At 46.9% G+C, this 23,475-nt stretch overlaps 1 long non-coding RNA gene across 2 annotated transcripts in view; it reads right to left on the reverse strand.

The window, feature by feature from the left end:
- Positions 1–18,797, reverse strand: part of LOC149445238 (uncharacterized) — a 144,484-nt gene extending 125,687 nt beyond the window's left edge. Inside the window, exon 1 of one of the 2 annotated variants that reach the window (XR_016306429.1) lies at positions 18,694–18,797. This is a non-coding gene — a long non-coding RNA (uncharacterized LOC149445238). Of the gene's footprint in view, positions 1–3,504; positions 3,648–18,693 lie in introns of those variants that run through there. The other variant, XR_016306428.1, reaches the window with a different exon arrangement.
- Positions 18,798–23,475: the final 4,678 nt, after the last annotated feature.

Raw genomic sequence — 23,475 nt, forward strand, 5'->3', positions numbered from 1 at the left:
AGCTCTGGCTGAATGTTTCGGGTCATTGTCCTGCTGGAAGGTGAACCTCCGCCCCATTCTCAAGTCTTTTGCAGCTCTAACAGGTTTTCTTCTCAGATTGCCCTGTATTTGGCTCCATCCAGCTTTCCTGTCCCTGCTGAAGAAAGGAATCCCTACAACATGATGCTGCCACCACCATGTTTCACGGTGGGGATGGTGTATTCAGGGTGATGCATTGTTAGTTTCCCTCCACACATAGCGTTTTGCTTTTGGGCCAAAAAGTTAAATTTTGGTCTCATCTGACCAGAGCCCCTTCTTCCACATGTTTGCTGTGTCCCCCACGACTGTGGACATAGTACAGGAGATGACCAGAGACTTCGGACATAGTACAGGAGATGACAAAAGGCTGCGTACATAGTCTAGGAGATGACCAGAGACTGCGGACACAGTACAGGGGATGACCAGAGACTGCGGACACAGTACAGGGGATGACCAGAGACTGCGGACACAGTACAGGGGATGACCAGAGACTGCGGACACAGTACAGGGGATGACCAGAGACTGCGGACACAGTACAGGGGATGACCAGAGACTGCGGACACAGTACAGGGGATGACCAGAGACTGCGGACACAGTACAGGGGATGACCAGAGACTGCGGACACAGTACAGGGGATGACCAGAGACTGCGGACACAGTACAGGGGATGACCAGAAACTGAGGACACAGTACAGGAGATGACCGGACTGTGCAGACCTTTGGGAAGGGGAGGGGGGGGCATGTACCTGAATTTGACAGGTACCCACTCTCACTTGCACAGAGTTGTCCTCCCTCCCCGTAGTCTTGTGGGACACGACAGGTCCCACAAGACTACGCTGCGCTACTCGCACATGCGCAGTGGGCACCCGGCCGTGAAGCCACAAGCTGTCACAGCCGGGTGCCCACACTGAAGATAGCGGTGGGAGAGAAGGCGGCCGATGGAAGCAGGACACTGCTTGACTGAGGAACAGGTAGGACAGAGGAGCAGGTTCTTTTGCTCAGTAGAGTCAAGCAGGGGCTATTACATGCCAAATTCTCTGCAGTGACATCGGGCAGCACAGTGTCAGTGACGGGGGGGGGGGGGGGGGGGTCAGTGACATGTGAGGGCAGTGTCAGTGACATTAGGGGGGTAGTGTCAGTGACATGGGGAGCACAATGTCGGTGACATGGGGGAGGAAGTGTCGGTGACATGGGGGAGGAAGTGTCGGTGACATGGGGAGAGGCAGTGTCAGTGACATGGGGGGGCAGTGTCATTTGGCGGGGGCAGTGGCATGGGTTGCTGTGGCAGTGATATGGGCGGGGGGCTGTGCCAGTGATATGGGTGGGGCGGCAGTGACATGGGGGGATGTGGCAGTGACATGGGTGGGGGGGGCAGTGTCAGTGACATATGGGGTCAGTGACAGTGACATGGGGAGCTGTGGCACTGATATGGGTGGGCAGTGTCAGTGACACATGGGGGGGCAGTGACAGTGACATGGGTGGGGGGGCAGTGTCAATGACACAAGGGGGGGCAGGGGCAGTGACATGGGGGCTGTGGCAATGATATGGGTGGGGGGGGGCAGTGTCAGTGACACATGGGGGGCTGTGGCAATGATATGGGTGGGGCGGGTGGGCAGTGTCAGTAACACATGGGGGGTCAGTGACATGGGGGGCTGTGGCAGTAATATGGGTGGGGCAGCAGTGTCAGTGACCTATGGGGGGCAGTGACATGGGGGGCTGAGGCAGTGATATGGGTGGGGGGGCAGTGTCAGTGACACATGGTGGGGGCAGTGACATGGGGGGCTGAGGCAGTGATATGGGTGGGGGGCAGTGTCAGTGACACATGGTGGGGGCAGTGACATGGGGGGCTGAGGCAGTGATATGGGTGGGGAGGCAGTGTCAGTGACACATGGGGGGACAGTGACAGTGACATGGGGGGCTGTGGCAGTGATATGGGTGGGGGGGGCAGTGTCAATGACACATGGGGGGGCTCTGGCAATGATATGGGTGGGGGACCAGTGTCAGTGACACATGGGGGGCTGTGGCAATGATATGGGTGGGGGGGGTGGGCAGTGTCAGTAACACATGGGGGGCAGTGACAGTGACATGGGGGGCTGAGGCAGTGTCAGTGACACATGGTGGGGGCAGTGACATGGGGGGCTGTGGCAGTGATATGGGTGGGGGGGGGAAGTGTCAGTGACACATGGGGAAGCAGTGACAGTGACATGGGGGGCTGAGGCAGTGATATGGGTGGGGAACAGTGTCAGTGACACATGGGGGGACAGTGACATGGGGGGCTGTGGCAGTGATATGGGGGGGGGGGGGAGTGTCAGTGACACATGGGGAAGCAGTGACAGTGACATGGGGGGCTGAGGCAGTGATATGGGTGGGGGGCAGTGTCAGTGACACATGGGGAGACAGAGACATGGGGGGCTGAGGCAGTGATATGGGGGGGGGGCAGTGTCAGTGACACATGGGGGAGCAGTGACAGTGACATGGGGGGCTGAGGCAGTGATATGGGTGGGGGGGCAGTGTCAGTGACACATGGTGGGGGCAGTGACATGGGGGGCTGTGGCAGTGATATGGGTGGGGGAGGACAGTGGCATATGAGGGGCAGTGTCAGTGACATCAGTGAGGACAGTCCTCCCCGATATCACTATCACTGTCCCCCCCATGTAACTATTCTCCCCAAGTCACTGTTTCCCCTCCCCCATATGTCACTGTCCCCCCACCATGTGACTACCCTCCCCATGTCACTGTCCCCCCACCATGTCACTCTCCTCCGGAAGCAAGAATAGCCTCTCCCTGAGAAAGCACGTGTCAGGGGCGGAGTCCAAGCCAAGGCCACGCTCACATACAGCAGCTGTGGCGCACGGCCTGGGTAGTATTATGCTGGGCAGTCATAACATTAGTCGGCTCTGGGCGGAGCTGAGGAGAGGACGAAGGGCGGAGAGCGGGAGGAGCTTGAGGCAGGACGCGAAAGGGGAGGGCCGGAGTCCATCCATAAGCCACGCCCATACATCAGGAGCGCTTTGGAGGCGGAGTCAGAGCATAAGCCACGCCCATAAGCTGCAAAGAGCAGACAGGTCCACCGTCAGTCGGATCTGGGCGGAGCTGAGAGGAGGACGTCGATGGCGGAGTGGGAGGAGACTGAGGTAGGGGAACCTGAGAGCAACCAATCAGCTACCATCTAATAAAACCTTATCGGTAGACATAGAACTCACTGAATGTCCGGGAACGCCCCCAAAAGGGCGGAAATATAGAAATTTACACCCGGAAAACTCCCTGCAGATGGGGGAAAGTCTAGTCAGGCACGTCCCGGCTTTTGTTTCTCAGAGCAAAAACATTCTCTAATGGAAGAGATTTCTATTCAGTGGGTGGGGGGTAGGAAAAAGGTGTTCTTGTTCTGTGACCAGAGATGGTATACCGGCCTCCCTGTCAATCTGGCCCCCTTGTGTCTCGCGGTCCATGCTGAGATTTGCAGTCCACCAGCCGAGCTTCTCCTCACCCCATGAAGACAGATCTCATCTCTCTGGCCGAGGCTCTGTCCGAGATAGAAGCACAGCATGTCCCCTGTCTGGTAACCTCACAGCACTCTAGGAGACGGGGTTAAGCCACGCCCACATCGAAAAAGAGGCGGAGTCACAACTGAGACACCTGCGCACACAGGACCTTCCTGTCAGTCAGAGCTGGGCGGAGCTGAGAGGAGGATGCAGAACAGAGAGCGGGAGGAGTCCGGAGGAGCGACACACCCCAGACAGTGTGAGTGACATGGGGAAGGAGGAATGTCAATGACACTCCTCCCCCCCAATGTCACTCACACTGTCCGATACTGCCATATATCGCTGCAGTGCAGACTGTTGTCCCCCCCCTTCCCCCCATAGTCTGCGCGCGCAAAACGGGCGGAGTCCTAGCTGAGGCACCTGCGCACAACACAACTGTGCACACAGGACCTCCTTGTCATTTAGAGCCGGGCGGAGCTGAGAGGAGGACGCAGAACGGAGAGTGGGAGGAGTCCGGAGGAGGGACACACCCCATTACCAATAAATGTAAATCTAGTTCCAGAGTCACCGCCCCTCACCGGATGTCAAACAACGAGGAAAGCAACTCCCAGAGAAATCACTGACAGGGGCGGACTCCCATAATAGGCACACCCACTTGTTGTCATGGTGACAGACGCCGTCTTTTATTTCTCCCTCAGAACAGCTCCCTCTCCACCAATGAACGGGATTTCTGTTCAGTGGGCGGGACGAGGAAAGTTTCCTTGTCATGTGTGCCGTCCAATCACATCTCTCCCATCTCAGCCCCTCACAAGTACTACAAGTCCATTCATGCCCACCTGAGGCAAGAAGAGGAAGGATGGACCCCCCGATGTCCGGACACAGCGCCGCACAGGACCGTCCTCTGAGCGCCGGGCTGAGGGGAGGACGGAGAACCGGAGCCAGGAGCGGGGAGCCCGGTAAGAAATCCCCTTCTATCCCCCATTATTCTTCTATCTGTGATTGGGGGGATTTATTATTGTCTGTTATTAGCGATTCTATCTACTGCTAATATTTGATGGACTATTATTATTGTTTGATTTCTATTGGGATGATTATTATTTATATCTATTATTCTTCATTATATGTAATTCTATTCTATTTATTGTTTATTAATATTGATTATAGCGATAACTGCTATTTATATAAAACATAAAATAATAAGATATAAATAATAATAATATTGATTATACTTATTATGATTATTGTATTATATTTTATCAATACTATTATTGATTTTATCTGTTGCTAATATTTTATTATTGTTTGATTAACTAATATTGCAAGTATTTTATTGGTTATTATCATTGATGAGATCTGGTATTGTTATTTTATTTTTGATTTAATGTATTTTTGTTCTTGAATATATTTATATCTATTATTTTTTTTATTATAAAGCATAAAAATAAATTAACAATATTACATGTAGACATAATCTATATCTAGCTTATTGATCAATATTTATTGCATTGATTATTTATTATTGCTATTATTTTATTTATTATCTATTATTATTGATTATATCTGGTGTTATTATTGACTTTTATTTATCATTTTATTATTATTGATATCTATTAATATAGTATTGATTACTATTTTATCTGTTATTTATTATTGTCTTAGTTTATTGATTATATATGTTGTTAATATTTTATTATTAAGATTGTTTATTATTATCTTTTATTGTTTTATATAAGTACCTGAAATAAATAATAATAAATATCAGGGGTCCAAAAAGACCACCAAAATCTTTTTTGAGACACAGAAAAAGGGACTGAGGATGGATTCTTTACTTTTTTTTTCTCTGAAGCCTCAGGTGCACCGCAGATGATTAGGAAGCTTCTGCTTTCTATTTATTTATAAACGGAAGCATAGAAAAGTAAAAACTATGCTTCAGTGATGAATAGACACAGCAGCAATTGCTCACTGTCTTCATTCAAGAAAGGAAGAGGCTGGTAATCCTGATGTGTTTACCATCACCCCACCCCCCTGCACATTCTTATGCAATGCCCCTCCCTGCCTGCTCGCTGTCCTGTCACCTGAGCTGCACATACTCAGCTCAGTTTACAGCACTGGGCCTGTCTCTGTATGCCAGAATGACTAGCCTCATCCCAAGCTGACCAACGAAGATAGCCTGACACAGGAGAAGATGCTGGGAGGCAGTGCAGCTTCCACATACGTGTACAACTAAAACCTCTGTTTTGTAATGTATATTGTTAGGATCAAATTGTGTTTTGTTTTCAGGCTAGCTGGTAAGCGTGCTGGGAAATTTCAGTTTGTTTGTACTGTGCAATGCCCTCCCATGTGCACCTTACTTCAAAAGCTAGTTGTTATTTGAGGTGCTTCAAATTCCTGTATAGCTTGTTCACTGGATTTTCTGTGGGGGACATACTGGACACCTTTAACCCTTTCACTGCCAGGTCTGTGGATGGGGGCGTCTGTATATCTGACAAGTATACCAGTATGGCCGGGAAAGATTAATGCAATGCGATCTGCACTGGATTCCATTAAGTGGAGCACAGGGGAGAGATCAGATGTTTCATTAAAGAGTACCTGTCACCTGAAAAAAGTTCATGGACTTACTGTGTGATGGGCTAAAGCAGTGTTTCTCAACTCCAGTCCTCAAGGACCCCCAACAGGTCATGTTTTCAGGATTTCCATTATTTTGCACAGGTGATTTGATCAGTTTCACTGCCTTAGTAATTACCACAGCTGTTTCATCTGAGGGAAATCCTGAAAACATGACCTGTTGTGGGTCCATGAGGACTGGAGTTGAGAAACACTGGGCTAAAGAGAGCTTGTAGACAGTCCTCCTTTGGGCTACCTCAAAGGGGAATTTACTTAAAATGGGTGTAGACAGGATCCGGAGTAGTTTTGCATCGTAAGCAATCAGCTTCTCACTTCAGCTTGTTGAGTGAAGGTTTGAAATGGACACATGGAGCTGAGTGGTTGCCATACTCAGTGGCTCCAGATTCTGTCTTCTCCCTTTTTAGTAAACTCCCCCTCAAAATACTACAAAGCTCTTTACTGCTGTCCCGTCTGCGTGTGCACGCTCGACTGTAAAACGGGGAAGAAGGTGTACCCTTTTACGGAGGATAGACAGCAGGACCTGTTCGCTTAAAGCGTGGTTTTCCCATGGGTGTGGTCAACCCATCCATCTTTACACAACAGCCACTGTTGTTAGAGAGGTGGATGGTCAAAGTTGGCCTGAAAAGTGACAAACCGCTGGCCGTTTTATTGCAGCACGGGTAGGCCGGTTGCGTGCCTCGTGTGCATTCCCTACTTGTTTTGCAATATCACGTTTTAAGCATGATTTTGCCCAGCAGTGCCACCTTGTGGCCATTTTTCCACAGTGGCTGGATGGCAAGCAGTTAAATGCCTCTATTTGCCTGCTCGATGTCATCTTCAGCTTTGTAACCACATCTGCACATGCACAGCTCAGACTACGGCTCCGGGCCAGTCTCTGTGTGTCAGAATGACTAGCTCCTGTGCATGCGCAGAAGTGATGTCATCTAATGCCAGCCAATGAAGATGGAGAAGATGCAGGACAGGATTGTTGGCGGAAACATGAGTATATCGCTCCTTTTGGTTCCATTTTTATTTCTGTTGTGAATGCTCCAACAGGAAGACTCTCACATTTATGAGTTGGACCGCACTTTACAGAGGAGCCTTGGTGAGGCAGTGCGGCTTCCACATACATTTGCAAATGTCTGCAACTAAAATCTCTGTTTTTAATGTAAATTATTAGGTTGAGTCATTTTTCTTTTTCAAGCTAGCTGGTAAGTGTGCTGGGAAATTTTCTGTTTGAACTTTGCCATGCCCTCCATGTGCACCTTCAATAGCTAGTTATAAATTGGGATTGTTGTCATTTTTTTTATAGCTTGCTCACTGGATTTGCTGTGGAGACACATTGTACGCCTTCAGGTGCCATTGTGCTCCTGCTGGGCTTCTAATGGGAGGAATGGGCTCCCTCCAGGTATACTTGCCTTTCACCGCTTGATGCCAAATCACGTACATGTATGCCATTTGGTGTTAAGTGGTTGTACTGGGATGATACATGTAGCTTCATGCAGGCATCATCCCGATACCATTTTTTAGAGCCGACGGTCTAGAAAGAAGCAGCTGGAGGGGACACCCCCACCAAGACACCCGATCAACCAGTCCACGCTTCTGCCGGCTGATCACAGAGCCGAACGAGGAGGGGAACCGCTCCGTTCGGCTCTGTGATATAGTGAACTGGAAACGATGACCTTACATCACTTCCTATTTATTTGAATGTAAACGGCACCATTTTTAAAAATGAAAAGCATGTGATTAAATACTTTTAAGGGAAGAAAAGGGATTTGGGGTCTTATTGACCTCAGAACCCTCCATAAAGAGTACCTGTCTCATGCCTATTGTTGTCACAAGGGACATTGACATTTCTTGTGACAGCAATAAAATTGATAGAAAGAAATAAAAGTGACAGTGTAAAATTAAAAAAAATAAAAAAATCCAAGGGCTCTCATTCCCTTGTGTTTGTGCGCGAAGGCAAATCCACTCATCAGTCACACGCAAATGCACTCAGGCAGTGATCATGGTTTTGGGTCAGCGGCAGGGCCCCCCAGACATTCCGGCAGTCTTGGATTTTTTTCAGGAAGGGGCAGATCGAGGTCTCTCAATCAACACCCTAAAGGTACAGGCTTCGGCCCTAAGCATTTTTCCGCAGGTCCCCCTGCAGCAGAATCCTTTTTGTTGTGGACTTCTTCAGGTCTCTTTCCAAGTCAAGACGAATGAGGGTCAAGACTTGTCCAGTTTGGGACCTATCCTTAGTCCTGAAGGCTTTCATCCGCAAGCCTTTTGAGCCATTGGAAGAATCTACGGTTAGGATTTTGACTTTAATAGTGGTGTTTTTGATAGCTATCACGTCAACCCGTAGGGTGAGTGAATTACAAGCTCTTTCTATTAGGGAGCCTTATCTGACCGTTTTTGAGGACAGGGTCGTCCTCAAGACGGATCCAGGTTTTATCCCTAAAGTATCCTCCTCCTTTCACAGGTGTCGGGATATAGTCCTGCCGACCTTTTACTCTTCTCCTGAAGGTAAGGAAGAAGAAAGGCTAAGTTTGCTAGATGTAAGGAGGAGTCTTATGATTTATCTTGATAGTTCCCAGGAATTTAGAAAGTCAGATTCCCTTTTTGTTTTGTTTTCTGGTCAAAAGAAGGGTTTCCGCAGCGTCCAAATCCACTATAGGTAGATAGATTAGATTAGCTATCGGGGAGTCTTACAAAGTTTTAGGTATTCCTTCCCCCTTTGTTAAAGCCCACTCGACGAGATCCTTAGCAGCTTCTTGGGCAGAGAGGGCCGGGGCTTCGCCGGAGGAGATCTGTAAGGCAGCCACCTGGTCAAAGTTCTCTACCTTCGTCAAGCGTTACCACCTAGATGTCCTGTCAAATAGGGAGCAGGCATTCGGACGCAGGGTCCTCCAGGCAGTGGGCCCGTCCTAAGGGGTAAGTTCTTGATTATCGTCTCAAGGGGCTGTCCTGGAAGACGTAAGGAGAAAACCAGAGTTAGGCTTACCGGTAACTCCTTTTCTTCAAGTCTTCCAGGACAGCCGCAATTTCCCACCCTTCAAATGTACAAGTGTTGTATATGGGGTTATCTATATGTATATATATTTGTGTCTTTCAGTGTCTTTCGCTAGTTCTCGAATAAAAACTGGGGATGGAGGCCTGGAGGTCCGCCTTTAAAGGCGTGGGGGATGGCGTGTTTCCTGACCCGGAGGGAGGCGCTCTACGTCTCAATGGGGCTGTCCTGGAAGACTCGAAGAAAAGGAGTTACCGGTAAGCCTAACTCTGGTTTTCCTGATGGAAAACTGCATATACTGTTAGAAATGAGTTTCATTTGAAAATTGTCATTTTTCTCCCTTGAATTTTCTCCTCACTGCATTTCAAAACAAACATCAAATTGACCAATTAGTAAATGAAAGGAATGTTCTTAAGATGAAAAGTCACAAACACAATTCTTTTCCTATAGGAGCAGATATAGATTTTTTTCCGTAGGTTACTGTGGTTATCTAAATTGTAAAGTTCATGGACTTACTGTGCAATGGGCTAAAGAGAGCTTGTAGACAGTCCTCCTTTGGGCTACCTCGAGGGGAATTTACTTAAAATGGGTGCAGACAGGATTCGGAGTAGTTTTGCATCGTAAGCAATCAGCTTCTCACTTCAGCTTGTTGAGTGAAGGTTTGAAATGGACACAAGGAGCTGAGTGGTTGCCATACTCAGTGGCTCCAGATTCTGTCTTCTCCCTTTTTAGTAAACTCCCCCTCAAAATACTACAAAGCTCTCTACTGCTGTCCCGTCTGCGTGTGCACGCTCGACTGTAAAACGGGGAAGAAGGTGTACCCCTTTATGGAGGATAGACAGCAGGACCTGTTCGCTTAAAGCGTGGTTTTCCCATGGGCGTGTTCAACCCATCCTTCTTTACACAACAGCCACTGTTGTTAGAGAGGTGGATGGTCAAAGTTGGCCTGAAAAGTGACAAACCGCTGGCCGTTTTATTGCAGCACGGGTAGGGCGGTTGCGTGCCTCGTGTGCATTCCCTACTTGTTTTGCAATATCACGTTTTAAGCATGATTTTGCCCAGCGGTTCCACCTTGTGGCCATTTTTCCACAGTGGCTGGATGGCAAGCAGTTAAATGCCTCTACCTGCCTGCTCGATGTCATCTTCAGCTCTGTAACCAGATCTGCACATGCACAGCTCAGCCTACGGCTCCGGGCCAGTCTCTGTGTGTCAGAATGACTAGCTCCTGTGCATGCGCAGAAGTGATGTCATCTCATGACAGCCAATGAAGATGGAGAAGATGCAGGACAGGATTGTTGGCGGAAACATGAGTATATCGCTCCTTTTGGTTCCATTTTTATTTCTGTTGTGAATGCTCCAACAGGAAGACTCTCACATTTATGAGTTGGACCGCACTTTACAGAGGAGCCTTGGTGAGGCAGTGCGGCTTCCACATACATTTGCAAATGTCTGCAACTAAAATCTCTGTTTTTAATGTAAATTATTAGGTTGAGTCAATTTTTTTTTCAAGCTAGCTGGTAAGTGTGCTGGGAAATTTTCTGTTTGAACTGTGCCATGCCTTCCATGTGCACCTTCAATAGCTAGTTATAAATTGGGATTGTTGTCATTTTTTTTTTTTCTATAGCTTGTTCACTGGATTTGCTGTGGAGACACATTGTACACCTTCAGGTGCCAGTGTGCTCCTGCTGGGCATCTAATGGGAGGAATGGGCTCCCTCCTGGTATACTTGCCTTTCACCGCTTGATGCGAAATCACGTACATGTATGCCATTTGGTGTTAACTGGCTGTACTGGGATGATACATGTAGCTTCATGCAGGCATCATCCCGGTACCATTTTTTAGAGCCGACAGTCTAAAAACAAGCAGCTGGAGGGGACACCCCCACCGAGACACCCGATCAACCAGTCCACGCTTCTGCCGGCTGATCACAGAGCCGAACGAGGAGGGGAACCGCTCCGTTCGGCTCTGTGATATAGTGAACTGGAAACGATGACCTTACATCACTTCCTATTTATCTGGATGTAAACGGCACCATTTTTAAAAATGAAAAGCATGTGATCAAATACTTTTAAGGGCAGAAGAGGGATTTGGGGTCTTATTGACCTGAGAACCCTCCATAAAGAGTACCTGTCACATGCCTATTGTTGTCACAAGGGATATTTACATTTCTTGTGACAGCAATAAAATTGCTAAAAAAAAATTAAATTGACAGTGTAAAAATAAAAATTAATAAAAAAAAAACATTCAAGTGCTCTCATTCCCTTGTGCTTGTGCACAAAGGCAAATGCACTCATCAATCACGCGCAAATAAACTCAGCAGTCACGCACTCAGGCAGTGATCATCGTTTTCAGGTCAGCGGCAGGGGCCCCCAGACATTCCGGCAGTCTTGGATGTTTTTCAGGAAGGGGCAGATCGAGGTCTCCCGATCAGCACCCTAAAGGTACAGGCTTCGGCCCTAAGCATTTTTCTGCAGGTTCCCCTGCAGCAGAATCCTTTTGTTGTGGACTTCTTCAGGTCTCTTTCCAAGTCAAGACCAATGAGGGTCAAGACGTGTCCAGTTTGGGACCTATCCTTAGTCCTGAAGGCTTTCATCCGCAAGCCTTTTGAGCCTTTGGAAGAATCTACGGTTAGGATTTTGACTTTAAAAGTGGTATTTTTTATAGCTATCACGTCAGCCCGTAGGGTGAGTGAATTACAAGCTCTTTCTATTAGGGAGCCTTATCTGACCGTTTTTGAGGACAGGGTCGTCCTCAAGACGGATCCAGGTTTTATCACTAAAGTATCCTCCTCCTTTCACAGGTGTCAGGATGTAGCCCTGCCGACCTTTTACTCTTCTCCTGAAGGTAAGGAAGAAGAAAGGCTAAGTTTGCTAGATGTAAGGAGGAGTCTTATGATTTATCTTGATCTTGGGAATTTAGAAAGTCAGATTCCCTTTTTGTTTTTTTTTTCTTGTCAAAAGAAGGGTTTTGCAGTGTCCAAATCCACTATAGGTAGATAGATTAGCTATCGGGGAGTTTTACAAAGTTTAAGTATTCCTCCCCCCTTTGTTAAAGCCCACTCGACGAGATCCTTTGCAGCTTCTTGGGCAGAGAGGGCCGGGGCTTCGCCAGAGCAGATCTGTAAGGCAGCCACCTGGTCAAAGTTCTCTACCTTCATCAAGCATTACAGTGAAGCACGGAGGTGGAAACATTATGCTTTGGGGCTGTTTCTCTGCTAAAGGTACAAGCCAACTTTGCCGCATTGAGGGGCCAATGGACGGGGGCCATGTATTGTATTCTTTCCTCAACCAGAACACTGAAGATAGGTCTTCCAGCATGAAAATGACCCAACACATATGGCCAAGGCAACAAAGGAAAGGTTCAAGAAGAAGCACATTAACCTCTTTAAGCTCAAGCAAACATCTGGGCCTTGACGCTGAGTGGCTGCACATTTGCGTGCAATTAAAAAAAACGCGCTGAGTGCGCGCGCCCCCGCACACGTCCAATACTCACGGAAAGGTCCTGATCTCCTCTTGTGATCGGGACCTTTCCCGATCATGTAACAGCAAATCATAGCAGTCACATGACCCTAAAACCCCCACCCGCCTTCTGAAAACCTTAAAGGCTCGGGAGGTGCCGGTGCCAAGGGGTTAAGGTCCTGGAGTGGCCTAGCCAGTCTCCAGACCTTAATCCTATGGAAAATTTATGGAGGGAGATGAAACTTCCAGTTGCCAAGCGACAGCCAAGAAACCAGAATGATTTGGAAATCATTAAAGAAGAGTGGACCAAATTCCCCCAAGATGTGTGCAAACCTGGGAACCAACTACAAGAAACATCTTACCTCTTCTGTGCTTGCCAACAAGGGTTTCTCCACCAAGTATGTTTTGTTTGCGGATCAAATACTTATTTTGGTCACAGAACTGCGAACTCAATTTATATCATTTGTATCGTGTTTTTTCTGGAGTTTTGGTTAACATTCTGTCTCTGTCATTTAAAATACACCTCTGATAAAAAAAATTACAAACCTTTCATTTCTTTGTAAGTGGGCAAACTTGCAAAATCTGCGGGGGATCAAATCATTATTTTCCCACTGTATTTAAAGGCATTTACAAATTCAAATGCTAGAGGGCAGCATATCTCTACACTGGCACAGCAAATGCAATCAATGCAAGATGTACAGAGGTCAAAGTTCAGTGCAAATGCAAATTAAAAGCAAATACAATTACAAGAATGAGACACTTGAAAAAAGCATCAGCATATACATGTGACTACTGGCAAACTTGGAAGGGACAGACCTAGGCACAATATTACATAGAATGATGAAAGAATGTATTGTAGCGCTCGGGGTGCCCATGCTCAGTACTCATACTCCCCATGCTCAATGTTACGGTGACTGGCTGTGCCGCGCTCCATGGTCCTGCGCTGGCTCATGGCTTTCTCTCTCTTCACTGCACAAAACAGGATTTCCTGACACCCAGCAATGCACCCATGAAGCCTGAACATGTGACCCCAAAAACGCAGTGCATTTTCAATGTTTTTTGTTGTGTTACCATTGAATTCTATGGAAGGTGCAGGACTTTTCAAACCGAAGCACAAATGCAGCACACTAATGTGAACAGCTACATACGATGTAACCACTTCCCGTCCGGCCCATGTATATAAACGGCCGGACGGTGGCAGTGCAGGGGCGGGTTGCCGTTCATAAACGGCGCCCACCATTTTAGCCTGTGCGAGCTCCCTGGGAAGACGAGGCACCGCGATCCGGAACACCAATCGCTGTACGGGACCTCTGTGTGAGGTCCCAATCATGTGATCACCGACTGGCCAATCAGTGATCACAAGAATAGTAGTAAGCAAGATGTCACTTTCTGACATCATTGCTTACTACAAGTGAAATCTGTGAATGATCACAGAGATCACATGGTACAGGGCTGTTCACAATAGCCTTGTACCATGTGACAAGCTGTGACCAATCAAAGCTCTCACAGTATTTCTCAATGGCTGCAAGAATGCAGCAAGAGAGAAGGAGAAATGATTGCTTTTATAGCCTTTATGGCTGTAAAAGTAATCCGTGTAAAAAAAATCTTCATCACCCTCCACAAGTAGTACTGTGTCACTATGGTGACACTGTACTGCTAGGGCAGGGGTCCTCAAACTTTTTAAACAGGGGGCCAGTTCACTGTCCCTCAGACCGTTGGAGGGCCGGACTACAACGGCGGCGGTAATACTGGGCCGGCCGCTCCATAAGACGCACAGACATTTCCCCCCAAGTGTGTCTTATGGAGCGAAATAGTGCCCCATCATTGGTGTCAGTGGGAAAAATCGTGTCCCATCATTAGTGTCAGTGTGAGGAATAGTGCCCCATCATTGGTGTCAGAGGGAAGAAAGGTGCCCCATCATTGGTGTCAGTGGGAAGAATCGTGCCCCATCATTGGTGTCAGTGGGAGGAATAGTACCCCATCATTGGTGTCAGTTCGAAGAATAGTGCCCCATCATTAGTGTCAGTGGGGGGAGGAATAGTGCCCCATTATTGGTGTCAGTGGGGGGAGGAATAGTGCCCCATTGTTGGTGTCAGTGTGGGGGGGGGGAATAGTGCCCCGTCATTGGTGTCAGTGGGAGAAGGGGTGGCCCGCGGGCCGTAATTTGAGGACCCCTGTGCTAGGGTGACAGTATGTTAAAAAAAAAACCCACATAAAATAAAAATGTAAAAATAATTTATAAAAAATATAATTTTTGGTTATAAACTAATTTGGATTATTTTTTAACTAAAAAGATCGATGAATACATTTTGGCAAAGATTTACAAAGAAAGAATATTTATTTGCAAAATTTTATAAGAAAAACACTTTTATTTCAAAATTTAGACTTTTCCATTTATATAGAAAAAAAATAAAAATCCCAGTGGTGAATAAATACCACCAAAATAAAGTTTTGTCTGTCTCAAAAAAATGCTAAAAAATTCATATGGGTACAGTGTTGCATGACTGCGCAATTGTTATTCAAAGTGTGATAGCACTGAAAGCTGAAAATTGGCCTGGACAGAAAGGGGGTGAAAGTGTCCGGACTGGAAGTGGTTAAAGGGGAATCATTTTCATGAGCTTTTGTTGTGCTGGAAAGATGCGTTTTAGCACAGAAAAAGTGCATTAGTGGAACTGGCACCCGATGTGACCGGGGTTTAGGTAAATGACTCAATGTCCCGTCTTTTACAGGCATGAGGGTGCACAGGTGTTGCATCCATCCCCATGCCAGCGCCCCATTTTAGTCTATTGGGACACATGGCTGCATGGACACGGCTGCTGTGGCCCTATATGACATGGGGTTGCGGGTCCCCAAACGCACACACTGTTCTGAACATTCAGTTTAAAAAGATGGAAAGTACATTCATAGAAAACAAAGGTGTGCAAAATCTTACAGTTCCATTTCCTTTCAAAGCAGCCACGGCCTGAGTGGAGTATCAGTCCTAGAAAAGGACCTTTGCTCTGTGTGTGGAAGCAGTGGTCTCTCTCCTGGGGTGTGACACACCCCCTGCTGAGTCAGAACCAGTACTCTCCAATCAGCAGGACACTCATGCTTCACTGATTGCAGAGCCATATACAGTATCTGACACAGCAGGGGCCCTGTGTGTTGGACCATTGCAGAGAGACCACTGCTTCCACACATAGAACAAAGGTCCTTCTCTTCAGCTCACACCCAGCATTGGGCTTCAACATTCTGACTTGTACCTAATGTAGCGCTACCCTCTTAGGAGTTGCAATAGATTTGGGTCCCCCTATAGTCCTGCACAGCCAGGCATCACACATTTTCCATTCGGACTTACATCAGGAGGCAGTGACCAGTCCTTGAGCTTCGTTTTGAAGTTTTATTAGGGGGTTTAGAACTTGGATGGGGTGAGGGGCGTATAGGATGGCCGAGGAAACGGCAACAAAAGGCAAATTCCTTAGCAATGATGTACAAGTCTATACAGCAAAATGTCTCCTCTGGAGAGCTAGCCAGCGTCCCCGAGGACCGCCCCCGAGGACTCCTCTCCTCATCCACATGTACTGGGTGCATCACTGGGCAGGGAATCCAATGCTTGTCACTGCAGAGTGTACAGTCCTGGGTAAGAGAACAAATCCAGCTTCCCTCCAGAGGGCTCCTCTTCCCTTACTGGCAGGGTGCAGGCTTCTTCACTTGGTCCCCTCCTGTGCTGCCGGTGACTGCTACCAGGCCTTCTAGCTGGGCCGCTCCTTCCCTGCTGTACAGGTGGGCCTCTCTCAGGGGACAGGAGAAGTCCCAAATTATCTTACAGGGTCCTGTGCCTGTAGGTGAGCCCCTCTCCATCCGGGCATCCTAACATCCTATCCTACTAACTACCCCTCCCAGTACCGCGCCACTGACTGCCTACTATCCTACTAACTACCCCTCCCTGTACCCCGAGTGCCTGCTATCCTACTAACTACCCTTCCCTGTACCCCGAGTGCCTGCTATCCTACTAACTACCCCTCCCTGTACCCCGAGTGCCTGCTATCCTACTAACTACCCCTCCCTGTACCCCGAGTGCCTGCTATCCTACTAACTACCCCTCCCTGTACCCCGAGTGCCTGCTATCCTACTAACTACCCCTCCCTGTACCCCGAGTGCCTGCTATCCTACTAACTACCCCTCCCTGTACCCCGAGTGCCTGCTATCCTACTAACTACCCCTCCCTGTACCCTGAGTGCCTGCTATCCTACTAACTATCCCTCCCTGTACCCCAAGTGCCTGCTATCCTACTAACTACCCATTCCTGTACCCCACCATTGTGTGCCTGCTATCCTAGTAACTACCCCTCCACTGTGTGCCTGCTATCCTAACTACCCCTCCCTGTACCCCGAGTGCCTGCTATCCTACTAACCACCCCTCCCTGTACCCTGATTGCCTGCTATCCTACAAATTACCCCTCCCTGTGCCCCACCACTGTGTGCATGCTATCCTAGTAACTACCCCTCCACTGTGTGCCTGCTATCCTAACTACCCCTCCACTGTGTGCCTTCTATCCTACTAACAACCCCTCCCTGTACCTCGCCACTGACTGCCTGCTATCCTACTAACTACCCCTCCCTGTACCCTGCCAGGGTCCTTGTAGAAGCAGCAGCAAGACATGTATCCCATGAAGAAATGTCTCCCCTGAAGCAACTGCGCATGTTCCGGTTTCAGACAGAAGAAGCCGATCGCCAACTTTAGCACAGAACTGCCACAGTTAACCCCTTACAGGCTGCACCGCTGAAGCTGATTCCACGGATCACTAGCCGCCGACGCTCCCGCAAGATGGATCGAAGCTGTGTATTGGGGAGCATAATGGATCAGAGAGAGGACAGTGACATGAGGGGGCCAATGACATGGGGAGGACTGTGAAATGCAGGGGGGGGGGAGGCAGTGACATGGGAGGACAGTGACGTGTGGGGGGGGAGGCAGTGACATGTGGGGGGGCAGTGGCATGAGAGGACAGTGACATGTTTGGGGGCAGTGACATGTGGGTAGTGACATGGGGAGGACAGTGACGTGTAGGGGGGGGGGGGCAGTGACATGGAGAGGACTGTGACATGAGTGGAGGCACTGACATGGAGGAGCACTGACATGGGGGGATGAGTGACATGGGGAGGACAGTGTCATGTGGGAGGTTAGGGACATGTGTGGGGCCTGACATGGGGAGGACAGTGACATTGGGGGGGGGGGGGGGGCAGTGACATAGAGGGCCATAACATGTGGGGGGGTTATGACATGGGGAGGACAGTGACATGTGGGGGGGGGGGGTCAGTGACATGGGGGGATGAGGACAGTGCAATTGGGGGGAAAGTGACATGGGGGGTGGGCCTGACATGGGGAAGACAGTGACATTGGGTGGGGGGCAGTAACATGGGGAGGACAGTGACATTGGGTGGGGGCAGTGACATGGGGAGGGCTGTGACATGGGGGGCAGTAACATGGGGGAAGACAGTTACATGAGGGGGGCAGTGTCACTTACACTGTCATCCCCACGTCACTGACACTGCCTCCCCCATGTCACTACACTGACACTGCAAGCTCCATATCGCTGCCCCCCCATGTCACCGCTTCCCCCCATTTCACTGACGTTGTCCTCCCCCCGTCACTGACACTGTCTGATGTTGCTGCAGACTGCTCCCCCCCATGTCACTGACACTATCCGATATTGCCATATATCACTGCAGACTGTTCTCACCTCACCCCACCCCCGTCACTGACACCATCCCTTCATATCACTGACACCATCCCTTCATATCACTGACACCATCCCTTCATATCACTGACACCATCCCTTAATATCACTGACACTGCGCTCCCCCCCCATGTCACTGTCCGATGCTGCCAGATGTTGCTGCAGACTGCTCCCCCCATGTCTCTGACACTCCCCCCAATGTCACTAACACCATCCCTTCATGTCACTGTGACACCCCTCCCCCATGTCACTGACACTGTCGGATGTCGCTGCAGAGTATTTGGCATGTAACAGCCCCCATTTGTGGGATACACAGATCACCTCTACACCGGCCTCCCTGTCAGTCTGGCCCCCTTGTGTCTCTCAGTCCCCCTGCGGTCCATGCTGAGATTTGCAGTCCACCAGCCGAGCTTCTCCTCACCCCATGAAGACAGATCTCATCTCTCTGGCCGAGGCTCTGTCCGAGATATAAGCACAGCATGTCCCGTCTGGTAACCTCCCACCCTCACAGCACTTCCGGGAACGGGGTTAAGCCACGCCCACATCGAAAAAGGGGCGGGGTCACAAGTGAGACACATGCGCACACAGGACCTCCCTGTCATTCAGAGCTGGGCGGAGCTGAGAGGAGGACGCAGAACAGAGAGCGGGAGGAGTCCGGAGGAGGGACACACCCCCGGCCATTAACAGTAAATGTAAATCTAGTTCCAGAGTCACCGCCCCTCACCGGATGTCTAACAACGAGGAAAACAACGCCCAGAGAAGTCACTGACAGGGGCGGACTCCCATAATAGGCACACCCACTTGTTGTCATGGTGACAGACGCCGTCTTTTATTTCTCCCTCAGAACAGATCGCTCTCCACCAATGGATGGGCTTTCTGTTCAGTGGGCGGGACGACGGAAAGTTTCCTTGTCGTGTGTGCCGTCCAATCACATCTCTCCCATCTCAGATAACAAGCGGGAGCCCCTCACAAGTACTACAAGTCCCAGCATGTCCAGCTGAGGCAAGAAGAGGACTTCCACCGCAGGATGGACCCCCCGATGTCCGGACACAGCGCCGCACAGGACCGTCCTCTGAGCGCCGGGCTGAGGGGAGGACGGAGAACCAGAGCTACCGGAGCCAGGAGCGGGGAGCCCGGTAAGAGATCCCCTTCTATCTCCGATTATTCTTCTATCTGTGATTGGGGGGATTTATTATTGTCTGTTATTAGCGATTCTATCTACTGCTAATATTTGATGTACTATTATTATTGTTTGATTTCTATTGGGATGATTATTATTTATATCTATTATTCTGTTATTATTCTTCATTATATGTAATTCTATTTATTGTTTATTAATATTGATTATAGCGATAACTGCTATTTATATAAAACATAAAATAATAATAGAGATTTAAAGAAGAAATAGAGATGAAACAATACATAAAATAATAAGATATAAATAATAATAATATTGATTATACTTATTATGATTATTTTATTATATTTTATCAATACTATTATTGATTTTATCTGTTGCTAATATTTTATTATTGTTTATTGATTAACCGTTTCAATACCGGGCAGTTTTACACCTTCCTGCCCAGGCCATTTTTCACGTTTCAGCGCTCTCACACTTTGAATGACAATTGCGCGGTCATACAACACTGTACCCAAACTAAAATATTATCATTTTCTTCACACAACTAGAGCTTTCTTTTGGTGGTATTTAATCACCGCCGGGGTTTTTATTTTTTGCTAAAATAACAAAAAAAGACCAAAAATAAAAAAAAAACACATTTTTCTTTGTTTCTGTTATAAAAGTTTACAAATAAATAATTGTTCTTCATAAATTTAGGCCGAGATGTATTCTGCTACATGTCTTTGGTGAAAATAACCCAAATTAGGATGTATTATTTAGTTTGTAGGAAAGTTATAGAGTTCACAAACTATGGTATAGATCTGATTATTGATCAATCCTGAAGTACTGACAGCCAATCTAATTTCTTGAGGTCCGAGAATGTCAGAACAGTACAGATATCCCCCAAATGACCCCTTTTTGCAGAGAAGACAGTCCGACGTAGTTCATAAGAGGAATGGCGAGTTTTTTGAAGTTGTATTTTTTTGTCATAATTTTTCGGAAAATGAAAAAATTAAAAAAATTATTTTCACTATTTTTTTTTTTACATCCTGTCACCAGTGCAGTACAGCGTCATCATATTACTGGCATGGCGGTGAACAGGGACACTGACTGGTGACAGTATGAAAAAAAAAATATATATTTTTTTTAATTTTTTAAATTTTTTTATTATATTTAATTTTTTATTACTTTTTTTTATGATTTTTTTCATATTTTACTATGACCAAAGTAGTACAATGTTACCATAGTAACATTGTACTACTTTGGGGAAGTGATCAGTATTTTTTTTTTTTTTTTTTTTACACAATTTGCTTATAGCAAAGAATTACTTTGCTATAAGCAAGCATTTACCTGAATGAAATCGATTCATTCAGCTTTTTTTTTTTTTTTGTGCTTAGCTGTGATTTGGTCACAGCTAATCACATGACATGTGCATGTGATTAGCTGTGACCATTCACAGCTAGGCACTAGTATACAATGGATGGCATCATGAATGAAGCCATCCATTGTATACAACTGTCATATGACCTGCTGTGATTGGTCACAGCAGGTCACATGGTACCAGCAACGGGAGTCGGTACTCGGATCTGTCATCGGCCGTGTCCGAGGTGCACGGCCGGTGACAGATCGCACTGCTGCGCCGCTCTGCATTAGCGCAAACGGCGCATGTGCGGGAGCACTCCAAATGGCATGCACCCGGAATGCAGGGACACATTTGAAGCCGCCAAACGGCCATTGGCCGGGCGGCTAATGGTTAACTAATATTGCTATAATTTTATTGGTTATTATCATTGATGAGATCTGATATTGTTATTTTATTTTTGATTTAATGTATTTTTGTTATGGAATATATTTATATCTATTATTTTTTTATTATAAAGCATAAAAATAAATTAACAATATTACATGTAGACATAATCAATATCTAGCTTATTGATCAATATTTATTGCATTGATTATTTGTTATTGCTATTATTTTATTTATTATCTATTATTATTGATTATATCTAGTGTTATTATTGACTTTTATTTATCATTTTATTATTATTGATATCTATTAATATAGTATTGATTACTATTATATCTGTTATTTATTATTGTCTTAGTTTATTGATTATATATGTTGTTAATATTTTATTATTAAGATTGTTTATTATTATCTTTTATTGTTTTATCTATTTTTAGATTTTTTTTTGTATTTTACCTATAATTTCTATTGATAAAGTCAATATTTTATGTATTATCTATTATTGTTATTTCATTTATTACTTGTTTTATCTATTATGGATCCCTCATGGATGTCCATTGGGACATCAGTCGGACTGCCTGCATGGAACATCTGTGCATCCCCAAGCAGGTTAAAACAGCTTCTCATGGGTATTTGCTGCGGGATGCCCCCTGTGAATAAGGACATTTTTTTTGTGTTGCAATGTTATTATTACAGCCCTGTTAGGGGATCTTTGGCAAGATATCAGTGGGCAGCACAGTGGCTAAATGGTTAACACTTCTGCCTGGCAGTACTAGGGTCGTTGTTTTGAATCCCAGCCACGGCACCTCCTGCCAGGAGTTTGCATGTTCTCCCTGTGCCTGCATGGGTTTCTTCCGGATGCTCCGGTTTCCTCCCACACTCCAAAGACATGCTGCTAGGTTAATTGGCTCCTGTCTAAATTGTCCCTAGTATGTGTGTGTATGTATGAATGTAAGTTAGGGACCTTAGATTGTACACCCCTTGAGGGTTAGGGACTGATGTGAATGTACAATATATATGTAAAGCGCTGCGTAAATTGATGGCGCTATATAAGTACCTGAAATAAATAATAATAAATATCAGGGGTCCAAAAAGACCACCAAAATCTTTTTTGAGACACAGAAAAAGGGACTGAGGATGGATTCTTTACTTTTTTTTCTCTGAAGCCTCATGTGCACCGCAGATAATTAGGAAGCTTCTGCTTTCTATTTATTTATAAACGGAAGCATAGTAAAGTAAAAACTATGCTTCAGTGATGAATAAACACAGCAGCAATTGCTCACTGTCTTCATTCAAGAAAGGAAGAGGCTGGTAATCCTGATGTGTTTACCATCACCCCACCCCCCTGCACATTCTTATGCAATGCCCCTCCCTGCCTGCTCGCTGTCCTGTCACCTGAGCTGCATATACTCAGCTCAGTTTACAGCACTGGGCCTGTCTCTGTATGCCAGAATGACTAGCCTCATCCCAAGCTGACCAACGAAGATAGCCTGACACAGGAGAAGATGCTGGGAGGCAGTGCAGCTTCCACATACGTGTACAACTAAAACCTCTGTTTTGTAATGTATATTGTTAGGATCAAATTGTGTTTTGTTTTCAGGCTAGCTGGTAAGCGTGCTGGGAAATTTCAGTTTGTTTGTACTGTGCAATGCCCTCCCATGTGCACCTTACTTCAAAAGCTAGTTGTTAATGGAGGTGCTTCAAATTCCTGTATAGCTTGTTCACTGGATTTTCTGTGGGGGACATACTGGACACCTTTAACCCTTTCACTGCCAGGTCTGTGGATGGGGGCGTCTGTATATCTGACAAGTATACCAGTATGGCAGGGAAAAACTGTAATGCAATACAATCTGCACTGGATTCCATTAAGTGGAGCACAGGGGAGAGATCAGATGTTTCATTAAAGAGTACCTGTCACCCGAAAAAAAGTTCATGGACTTACTGTGTGATGGGCTAAAGAGAGCTTGTAGACAGTCCTCCTTTGGGCTACCTCGAGGGGAATTTACTTAAAATGGGTGCAGACAGGATCCGGAGTAGTTTTGCATCGTAAGCAATCAGCTTCTCACTTCAGCTTGTTGAGTGAAGGTTTGAAATGGACACAAGGAGCTGAGTGGTTGCCATACTCAGTGGCTCCAGATTCTGTCTTCTCCCTTTTTAGTAAACTCCCCCTCAAAATACTACAAAGCTCTTTACTGCTGTCCCGTCTGTGTGTGCACGCTCGACTGTAAAACGGGGAAGAAGGTGTACCCCTTTACGGAGGATAGACAGCAGGACCTGTTCGCCTAAAGCGTGGTTTTCCCATGGGTGTGGTCAACCCATCCTTCTTTACACAACAG

The sequence above is a fragment of the Staurois parvus genome, unplaced genomic scaffold, assembly GCF_062004578.1.
Source record: "Staurois parvus isolate SC_StPar_1 unplaced genomic scaffold, SC_StPar_1.0 ptg000735l, whole genome shotgun sequence".
NCBI classification, from domain to species: domain Eukaryota; kingdom Metazoa; phylum Chordata; class Amphibia; order Anura; family Ranidae; genus Staurois; species Staurois parvus.